Below are 8,972 nucleotides of genomic sequence, written 5' to 3'. Positions count from 1 at the left end.
TGACATGGGGATGCAAATATTCTTCTTTACTCTCTTGTATGGGATGGTTTGGATTGATGATAAACATGTGATTTGAAGTCTCTATTTTTATCCACCTCTATTTATATTTTGTCCAACAAATATCACAACTGCCCCCAATATGCACAAGCATAGATACGTCAAGCGGTGACTATGAATGAACAGATATTCCTCTAGACATGGAATCAAGTTCTATGCATCTTCATTCTAGAAAGCCAGGAAGACTCACCTTCAAGGCAACAAAACCAATAACAAATAAATCCTCATCTTCAAATGGATACAAGAATCTCTACATTCATCAGAGAGTATGTACAACGGTCAAGTGAAGAACTTATTAATGTCATATCCGTTGTTTCCATAGAGAAATATAAGTTTACTCATGACAGTTTAGTAGCCAGTTTCCATGGTTTCCCTTGGCAAATCAGTTGGGAGTCTGAACTGTATGTGCAACCATTTAGTATCATAGCAGTTTAACCCAGGGATATATTTCAGTTCTGAAGTAGAAGGGAATAAAAAGATCTAAATGTTTGCGTTATACATTCATTGCGAGGCAATTAGGGTATAAAGGCCCCCCAAAACCAGGATTCTAGAGGTGTGGCTTTAAAAGGCTCCGTTAGGGGCGCCTGGGTGGCTCAGTGGGGTAAGCGTCTGCCCCATGGTTTCCGCTCAGGTTGTGATCTCAGCATTGTGGCCTCAGGGTTGTGAGACGGAGCCCCGCAGTGCACCCCGTGGTGGGCCCTATGCTCTGTTTAAGACTCTCTCTCCTTCTGCCCCTCCCCTGCTTTCCTTCTCTCTCTCTAATAAATCTTTAATAAAAATAAAAAATAAATAAGAGTGAGTTAAAGACATTTGGATGATAATGTAACAAAAGCTGTGATATCTGATGAGGTTACATATGAAATGGCAGAATAAATATTTAAAAGTAAACTACCCAACCCATCAATTCATTTATTCAACGAACAATTGTGCTAGGCATTGGTAGCACTACAGTTGGGTAGACAACACCCTTATTTTCAAAGTGCTTGCAAGTCTAATGGAAGAAACAGCAAAATGACCATATGATAAATGCTAAGTTTAGGGAAAGGACAGGGCACCGTGGAGCACAGGGCAGAGTCAGTTAACCAGGATCATGGGAGAGAAAACTTCTGGAGTGACCTTAAGTTGAAACCTAAAATCTATGTGTTATCCATGGTGTGTGTGTATGTGCACATGCGTGTGTGTGCGTGCGCACGTGTGTGCCTGTGCATACACCTCAAGTTGTTTGGAGAACATAACTCATTCTAGAAATCAAAAGTTCAGTCCAGTTAGGGTCTGAAGTGTGAGCATGGGGCATGGCAACAGAGGAAGTTTAGTGGACAAAAGAAGCCAGACTGAGTCCTGAGGCTGTTAGAAGCATTCCATTGTGACACCCTGCTTATTGGCTGGAAGCAGCTTTAAGAAAAAACAAAAACAAAAACCGAATTCAGTCTCATATGGTGTATCCACAAGACACAGTCTGGGAATAAACTGGTTTGAAACTAGTATGTTCTGAGAAATGCTCTAACACAATCATTGTTACTTTCTTTCCCTGTGTCAAACTGTCTGGATAACACTGTATGAAAGGGGTCTTCGTGGGCTGAGTTATGAAAATGGAATAGTGTATTTCCCTGGAGGGCACACAAACCTTGCCCCACTTTTGTTTGTTTGGTCTGGGGAAAGCCAAATAAGGGGCAACTCCTCTTGACCCTGGCAGACAGAAGAGGTACACAGAAATGCCGTCAAATGGATTCCTCATGCACAAGCCGCTTTGCCTCCGACCTCATAGAGTCCAAATAACATCAAGGAGTGTGGGAAACAGAGAGATGAAGGTCCCTGGGACATGATCTTCTGTGGCTAGCAGAGTAAAGTGACTAATGGGACTCGTGGCTGCCATGGTGCTTGGCCTCATTGCAGAGAAACACCTCAGAGATAGGAGGAGAGTCCAGAATGTCGTGGAGTACTTTGAGCTGCTTATCCTCAAGGTGTTATAAAAATGCAGGGTAGTTCTGTAACAAGCACTCAAATGCTTCTGAGAATACCACAGGGTTAACAAGTTCAAAGAAATTTCAAACCGTAATGGCAAAATGCTTGATCTTTCCCTTTTTTTTTTTTTTCCAATTTTCAGCGTCTTTACTGGGGGGAAAAAAAGCATAACTGAATAAACCCTAGAATTAAGATCTCTTTTGAGTGACAATCTCTTTAGTTCTACACAGTTAAGAGAACCCCTATGGGGTTAATAGAAGACTTGGCCTCCTCAGCAGTTACATATTCCATTTAAACTCTGGGTAACAAATCATTACCAGGCCTTCTGGGACATCATTTTTGCCGCCTTTGGAAACTCTTTCTGGAAGCAGAGCATTATCCTGATACTGCACAGGAAGTGAGTGGGGCACTCCCAGACCCTGCGGGACATCCAGGGTGACTATCAAGCCCGGGAGCTCACAGTGTCATGCCAAGAAGTGAGCCAACCACAGACTGCCGACACTAAAAGGGACAATGGAAGTCATCCAGTTCAACTGCCATTATTGTAGGTACTAGCAGCTTACTCAAAACTGTAGGGCTAGTCTTAAAGCTGGGACTAGGACCTCGTATCATTTTTATTTGTATGTTTTCTTAAGCAGGGCCACAGAATGATGATTCAGAGCTGATATTTGCTGAATATCAACTATGCCTTGGGCACAATGACAAATCATTTACAGACATCAGCCCATTCAGGTCTCATGATGTCCTTGGGAATTAGGAACAATTATGACACCCATTTTACAGATTCAGAAACTGATGGACAAAGTAACTTGCTCAGGGCTACACAACTAGCAAGAATCGAGCCAGAATCCTAACTTGAACTTATGTGACAATAAAGCCCATTGCCATCCTGCTTCTAGAATAAGGTAAAGAAGAAAGCACTGAGTCAGTATGCTCTTAGGTATCCTGTATTTTAAGCTTTGACTAACAAATTGCCTTGCTGAAACTGGAGTCTCATTTGGACCAAGAAAATCTCCCCGGACGTAGTAAACATAGTCAGATGTTTGGTGGATAATATGCTGCATCACTAAGCAGGCTAGTGGTATGAACTTGATCACTCTGTTAATCAGAGATTTCTGTCGCAAAGACACATGTCGAAAAATGCTTTGACCCGCAATTGTCTAAAATTGGTGACAGCGAAAGGAACTACAGGAAAAGGAAAGAATTTGAGCCAAGACAGCCTTGGGTTGTTTATTAGTTGCTCCTCGTGGCACTCAGTTTTTCAGTCTCTCCTTCTATTTGAATGTCGGTGTCATTTTTTTGTTCACAAATCTTTCCTTTCACGTAGAATAAAGTCTCCCTAAACAGTGAGGACCTTGTATTTTCTCCTTCGTATTCCCGGTGCCAAGTACAGTGCCTGACACACAGTGGATGTTTATGAAAAGGTTCACGGAACCGAGTATGTGTTTGCTGAACGAATGCACCGTGGCTAAACTGGTAGGATTTTACGGCCCACCCTAGAAACCAAACCAAGTGAGACTTTCGGTAGAACACAAAAGACTATGAAAGTTCTAGTCTCTGGCGCTATTTGCTACTTTAAACAACTTTTGGAAATCAACAGGGACATCCAGTTCAACTTCTGGAAGTCTCTTAGGCTATTCCAACTGAAGAGACTGAAGGTGACCCTGGTTCGTTCAGTTTTGAATACTAGGCTTGGCTGTGGGGAGTACGGTGGAGGATCTGGAGAGGGAAAGAGCATTATGTGATAAGGGTCTACTACACACACCAGATTGACTTGAATCAGGGGCTGGACAGCAGGTGCGGGGGGGGGGACAGGGAGTTTTTTTCCTAAAACTATATATCACGGCAATTCATAGTCATCAGTGAGTTCCAACAATTAAAAACAACAAAACCTAGCTTGGATAAGACGGGGGGCATGTGACGCCACCTATCAGGTCCAGCAAAGGAAATGAGGGCAACTTGCACTTTGCTTTGTCTCACGTCTGTTGATGGTTTCAAGGGCTCGAGTGTCAAGTGACACGTCAAGGGGTAGGTGAGTTGTTCTCTCCCCACCACCAGTCGTCTCCTGTTTTTTCATCTTGACCAGTCCAAAAGCCCTCTCTGAAACAGAATCCTAACTCTGGTCTTCCCCATTTCAAAGGCTAGGGTGGAGTATGGTGTGGGGGAGGTCCAAGGAACAAACAACAGCGCTCAGGCAGCCCAGAGCTAGCTGGCTCAGTGTGCCGTCCGCAGCCTCTGCCTGCAGCCTCTCCCCGCGGCCTCTCCCGGCAGCCTCATGGAACTCATTTGAGAGAGGGGAGAGCTGCGTATTATTTATGAGCACATAATATCTCAGCATATAAAGTCTCAGTCAAAAACATTTTACCAACACAGGAAGGGTAACGTGCTATTCTTAAGGCGATGAATCCACGATTCAGAAAAAAAAAAACAGTTCAAATAAATGGCTAGTTTTCCCATTAGAAGATTTTTCAACTATATCCAGATGGAAAAAAGAAAGAAAGAAAGAAAGAAAATTAACTGGGATCACAGGGCTTCCTCCATCTTGGGTGCTAATGTTCTATTGACAAGTTATAATGAGGGCTTCTCTGTCCCACAGTGAGGAATAGGCTCATTAAAACTCGAGGAACAGGAGAGCAAGCTTTCAACTCCCTTGTTTTTTAAACTTCACTGGTTTTTAGAAATACTAAATGAATTGCCTGACAAAACGATGTTATTGATTTCAAAGTGTGTCTGCATTCTTGTGCCTGCATTTGCATTTGAATCTGAGCTACTTAGAGTGTCAGTTGTTGGACAGAAGAATGGAAATGAGAGTTCTGTGGTGGGCTCGGGAAGACTGATGTGTTGACTCTTCCACTTAGTCACTGTGGAAATAAGCCTCATATGAACCTTGGCTTCTTCTTGATCAAAACACATCAATTAACATGGTTTGAACATTGCTTTCTTCTGGATTAGAAGAAAGGAGGATCCCAAATTTCAAACCATTAAATAAGATGGCTATTGCACAATGTAACCCTATTAGGATGCCAGGCTGTAACTCCGAAAGGCGCTGTTAATGTACGCTCTCCATGATCCAACAGGAGCATGCATTGTGCCGAAACAGTAAATAACCCAAAAATCACTTAGATTTGGTCTGAGAATGCACTCTGTGATCTGTGTGTATGTGTGGCAGGTGTGGCCTCCTCATTACTTTTTCTTATGCTAATATTAGCATGGATTTCTATGCCTCCGGCACATAATTGGTGGCAGAAAGAGGGAGAAGTCAAAGGCAACTCTGAAGTTCAGAGCCATTGTCAGGAAGAGAAGTAACTTAGAGGGAGGACCACGTTTCAGAGATGTTGATTTGGAGCTGATGCTAGAGGGTCCACTCGGTGAAAATGTCCAGTCTTGAGGACTGGGATGCTATGTCTTCTGCAGAGGTCACTGGATGCAATCCCAGGGAATGACCACAGTTGGCGGTAGCTGGGAACAGGGGGGTGAGAGCAAAGGAATTGCAGGGGGTGCTATCACTGAGACAGGAGGACAATCAGCCTTCTTCTAAATTCCAGATTTGTACGGAAGGAGAAATTTTGAAGAACGAGAGGGCAACCAGCATTATGAGAGGCTGGCGAGAAGCTGAGTGGGGTAAGGACTGCTACCAGGCCAGCAGACTGGGGTTTGGGAATAGAGTAGAAGGCTCAGGAATCAGGTTGCAAGCGGACTGTGGGAGACGGGGCGAGAGACACAGCATAGGCAGAGGCGGTTGAAAGAAAATGTGAAAAATAAACCAAAATTAACCTGCAACTAACCTGGGGAGTGGCATCAAGTAAAAATGGGACTGCTTGTCTGTTTCAAGAGACAGGTGATGTGCACCTTTTAGGGTTTATTTTCTGGGAGAGACTGAAGAGAGCTGACAAAGGACGTAACAGGAGAAGCATAGTCTTGAAAGTGGTGAGACAACGGCGTTAGGAACACCAGAGGCTCGGGGAGCCTCGAGAAGCAGCACATTCTCCTCTGAGACTAGTGGGGGAGTGAGGAGACCACGGGGGTGAGGAAAGACCTGGTGAGGAGGTAGGAGAGGGAACTCTTAGCCTCATACGCAGTCGGAGCTGAGCAGTGGGACTGCACTTGTGAAGTGAGCAGGGGAGTTTGGAACGACTAGTGGCAGGAGTGTTCTAAGAAATACAAATTAACCAAATCAAAAGATTTTCAAGCAGCAACGGGAGCCCTGGTGGAACAAAGTAATCACATTCGTTTTTGACCGAGTCTGCCCAAGTCAGGCAATGTTTTCAGGCCAAGCAGAGAATCAAGTCCGGGATCAGGAAGAAATGTTCTAGAAAGGCAAGGAACTGGCCATGATCCAGCCGAAGAGGAGATGCTTGGAATAATCCCAACGTGCCTTTCTCTTCAGGATCCACAAGCTGCTTCTGCTGCTGCTTTGTAGCTGCGGGACGCCAATCTCAGGAAAAGCTCCATTTACCTCTGCGCGCTTGCACAAACTGAGAGCACTGTCATGTCCTATGGACGATAACATAGAGTGTGAGCACGTGCTCCCAGCTTCCTCTGTTATTCTGTAACTAGAATCTCGTGACCGAAAGAAGTCATATACCCTAGGTAGGGGTACGAGGCAAGGACTGTGGAGGCCAAGTGGATGGGTTTAAATCCAGGTTGTTGAGACCTCAGACAAATTACTTATCCTCTCTGAGCCTTACTATTTTTCAGTGAAGAACAAGCTCAACTAAGGGGCTATGTCTCACAGGCCTGCTGTGAGGGGTAAATGCAGGAGACTTTATTCATTTAACATGTAAAACACTTAGAGCGCGCTGACAGAAAGTTAGCCATTGGTATTATTCATTGCTTTTGCCCAATATTTTCATAGAATGTGACTTATACAACTATTAACATGTATATCTAATTCTTTTAGTTTTGCATTTGTCTATTTTTCTCATGTTCCTCCTTGGAGACAAAGACCATACCTCATACATCGTCATATTTAGCCCCGTTCTGATTATCAATAGTTGTGTCACAACAACCCCACAACTTAGTGGCAAAAAACCATTTCCTTATGCTCATGGATTCTGTGGGTCAAGAATTTGGAAAGGAGTCATCAGGGTTAGCTCTTCTCTATCTCATAAGGGCTTGAGGCTCAGTTCTGTGACTCAAACAACGGGTGGAGTAACATGGGGGCTGCAGTTGCTAGGGCTGGGGAATGCGCCTCCAAGATGGCTGCATCACTCACATGACCGGTGCCTGGTTTGGAACGGCTGAAAGATGAGCTCAGCTGGGACTATCCATACGAAAAGCTACCTGTGTCTTCTTCAACATGCCAGTGTCAGGGAAGTTTGCCTTCTGACATGAGTGTTCACAGTTCCAAAAGTGTTCTTGAGAACAAGATGAAGTCCTTTGGCCTTTTATGACCAAGCCTCAGAAGTCAGGAAGTATTACTCTGTCCTGCCACACTGGTCACAGCAGCCCCAAGCCCACCTAGATTTATTTCAGGGGATAGAGACTCCACTTATTTATCAATGAGAGGAATATCAAAGAATTGTGGTTATTCTGTAAAACTTCCACCACCCTCTTCCACGGCATCTTTTGTTTATAATGCTTCAACATCTCACCACTGCCCCCCCTGCTATTTCTCTAGTTCAGGCCCTTGCTTTTTCTCACCAGGAGCACTGCAATTATTTTCTAAATGATCTCTCTGCCTCCACTCCTGTCCCCTCCTAGCCATTTTCCATAGAGAAGCCAGAGGGAAGTTGTAAAATCATAAATCAGATCCAGTCATTTCTTTCCTTAAAACCCATTCACACCTTCCCACCGCCCTTAGAATAAAGTCTAAACCCCTTAGGGCCGCTGCCCACCTCTCCTCTCCCACCACCCTCTGCCCCCTGGTTACGCCCTGGTCATTCTGACCTTTTCTTAATTTTCCTCTCCCAATGTGCCCCATCTCAGGAAATGGAACTGAAGTGCTCATTTCTCTCCATCTCTAGCGCCCTAGTCCAGATGCCCATCGTCTCTCTTCTTGACCAGAGTGGTGACTCCCAGCTAGCCTCCTTGCTTCTGCCCTTGCCCTCTCACAAGTCCTGCTCACCCTGCCCCTAAAGGGCTCTTTCTAAAACTTGTACTTCTATCCCATAAACACTTCACACTCAAGGGTTCAAAACTGGACACAAACCTGACCGCTGTTCCTTTTCTAAATTCTCTCTTTCAGTGAATGGCCCTCAGTCCTCCAATCCAAACCTTTGGGCTTCATCTTTGAGCTCTACCTTCACAACTCACAGTTAGGGCCCAAGTCCTTGGAAGCATACAACGTGAAGTATAGCACTCCGAAGAAGACAGCCCTGGCTCCAAGTCCAAGCTCTGCTATTTACTAGCTACGTAATTTGAGGAAAGCGACTTCTCTGAGCACTGATATTTATGTGTATAAAATTGAAAAACTAATAATATATCTTTTTTAAAAAATAATATATATTTCTTAGAGTTGATATGAGTTTTCAAGGAAATAATTCTTGAAAATTATTTGCATCGCGATTCCTAAAGAGATCAATAAGATCTCCTTAAAGGTTATTCTTATTAAATTAGATCCTTAGCCTGGTTTGAATAAACAAGCTAGAAAAAGTATTTGTGGAAAAACTGAAAATTTTTAAATTGATGGGTTTTTAAATATTAGGAAATTAACTTTGTTAGGTGCATAAAGTACATTACAGTTATTTGAGAAAATGTTCTTAAATTTTTTAGGGCTTCATATGGATATAGGTATGGTTTAAATATCGCGTTTACTTTATATCACCTCAGGGAAAATAGATATGACAAAATATTAATAACTTAAATTTAGGGGCCCCTGGTGGCTCAGTCGGTATGCATCTGCCTTCGGCTCAGGTCATGATCCCGGGGTCCTGGGATCGAGCCCCATGTCAGGCTCCGAGCTCAGCGGGGAGCCTGCTTCTCCCTCTCCCTCTGCCGCTCCCCCCCCCCCG

Source organism: Ursus maritimus (genome assembly GCF_017311325.1).
Source record: "Ursus maritimus isolate PB19 chromosome X unlocalized genomic scaffold, ASM1731132v1 scaffold_X1, whole genome shotgun sequence".
NCBI classification, from domain to species: domain Eukaryota; kingdom Metazoa; phylum Chordata; class Mammalia; order Carnivora; family Ursidae; genus Ursus; species Ursus maritimus.
Note: the sequence above shows the minus strand (reverse complement) of the source record.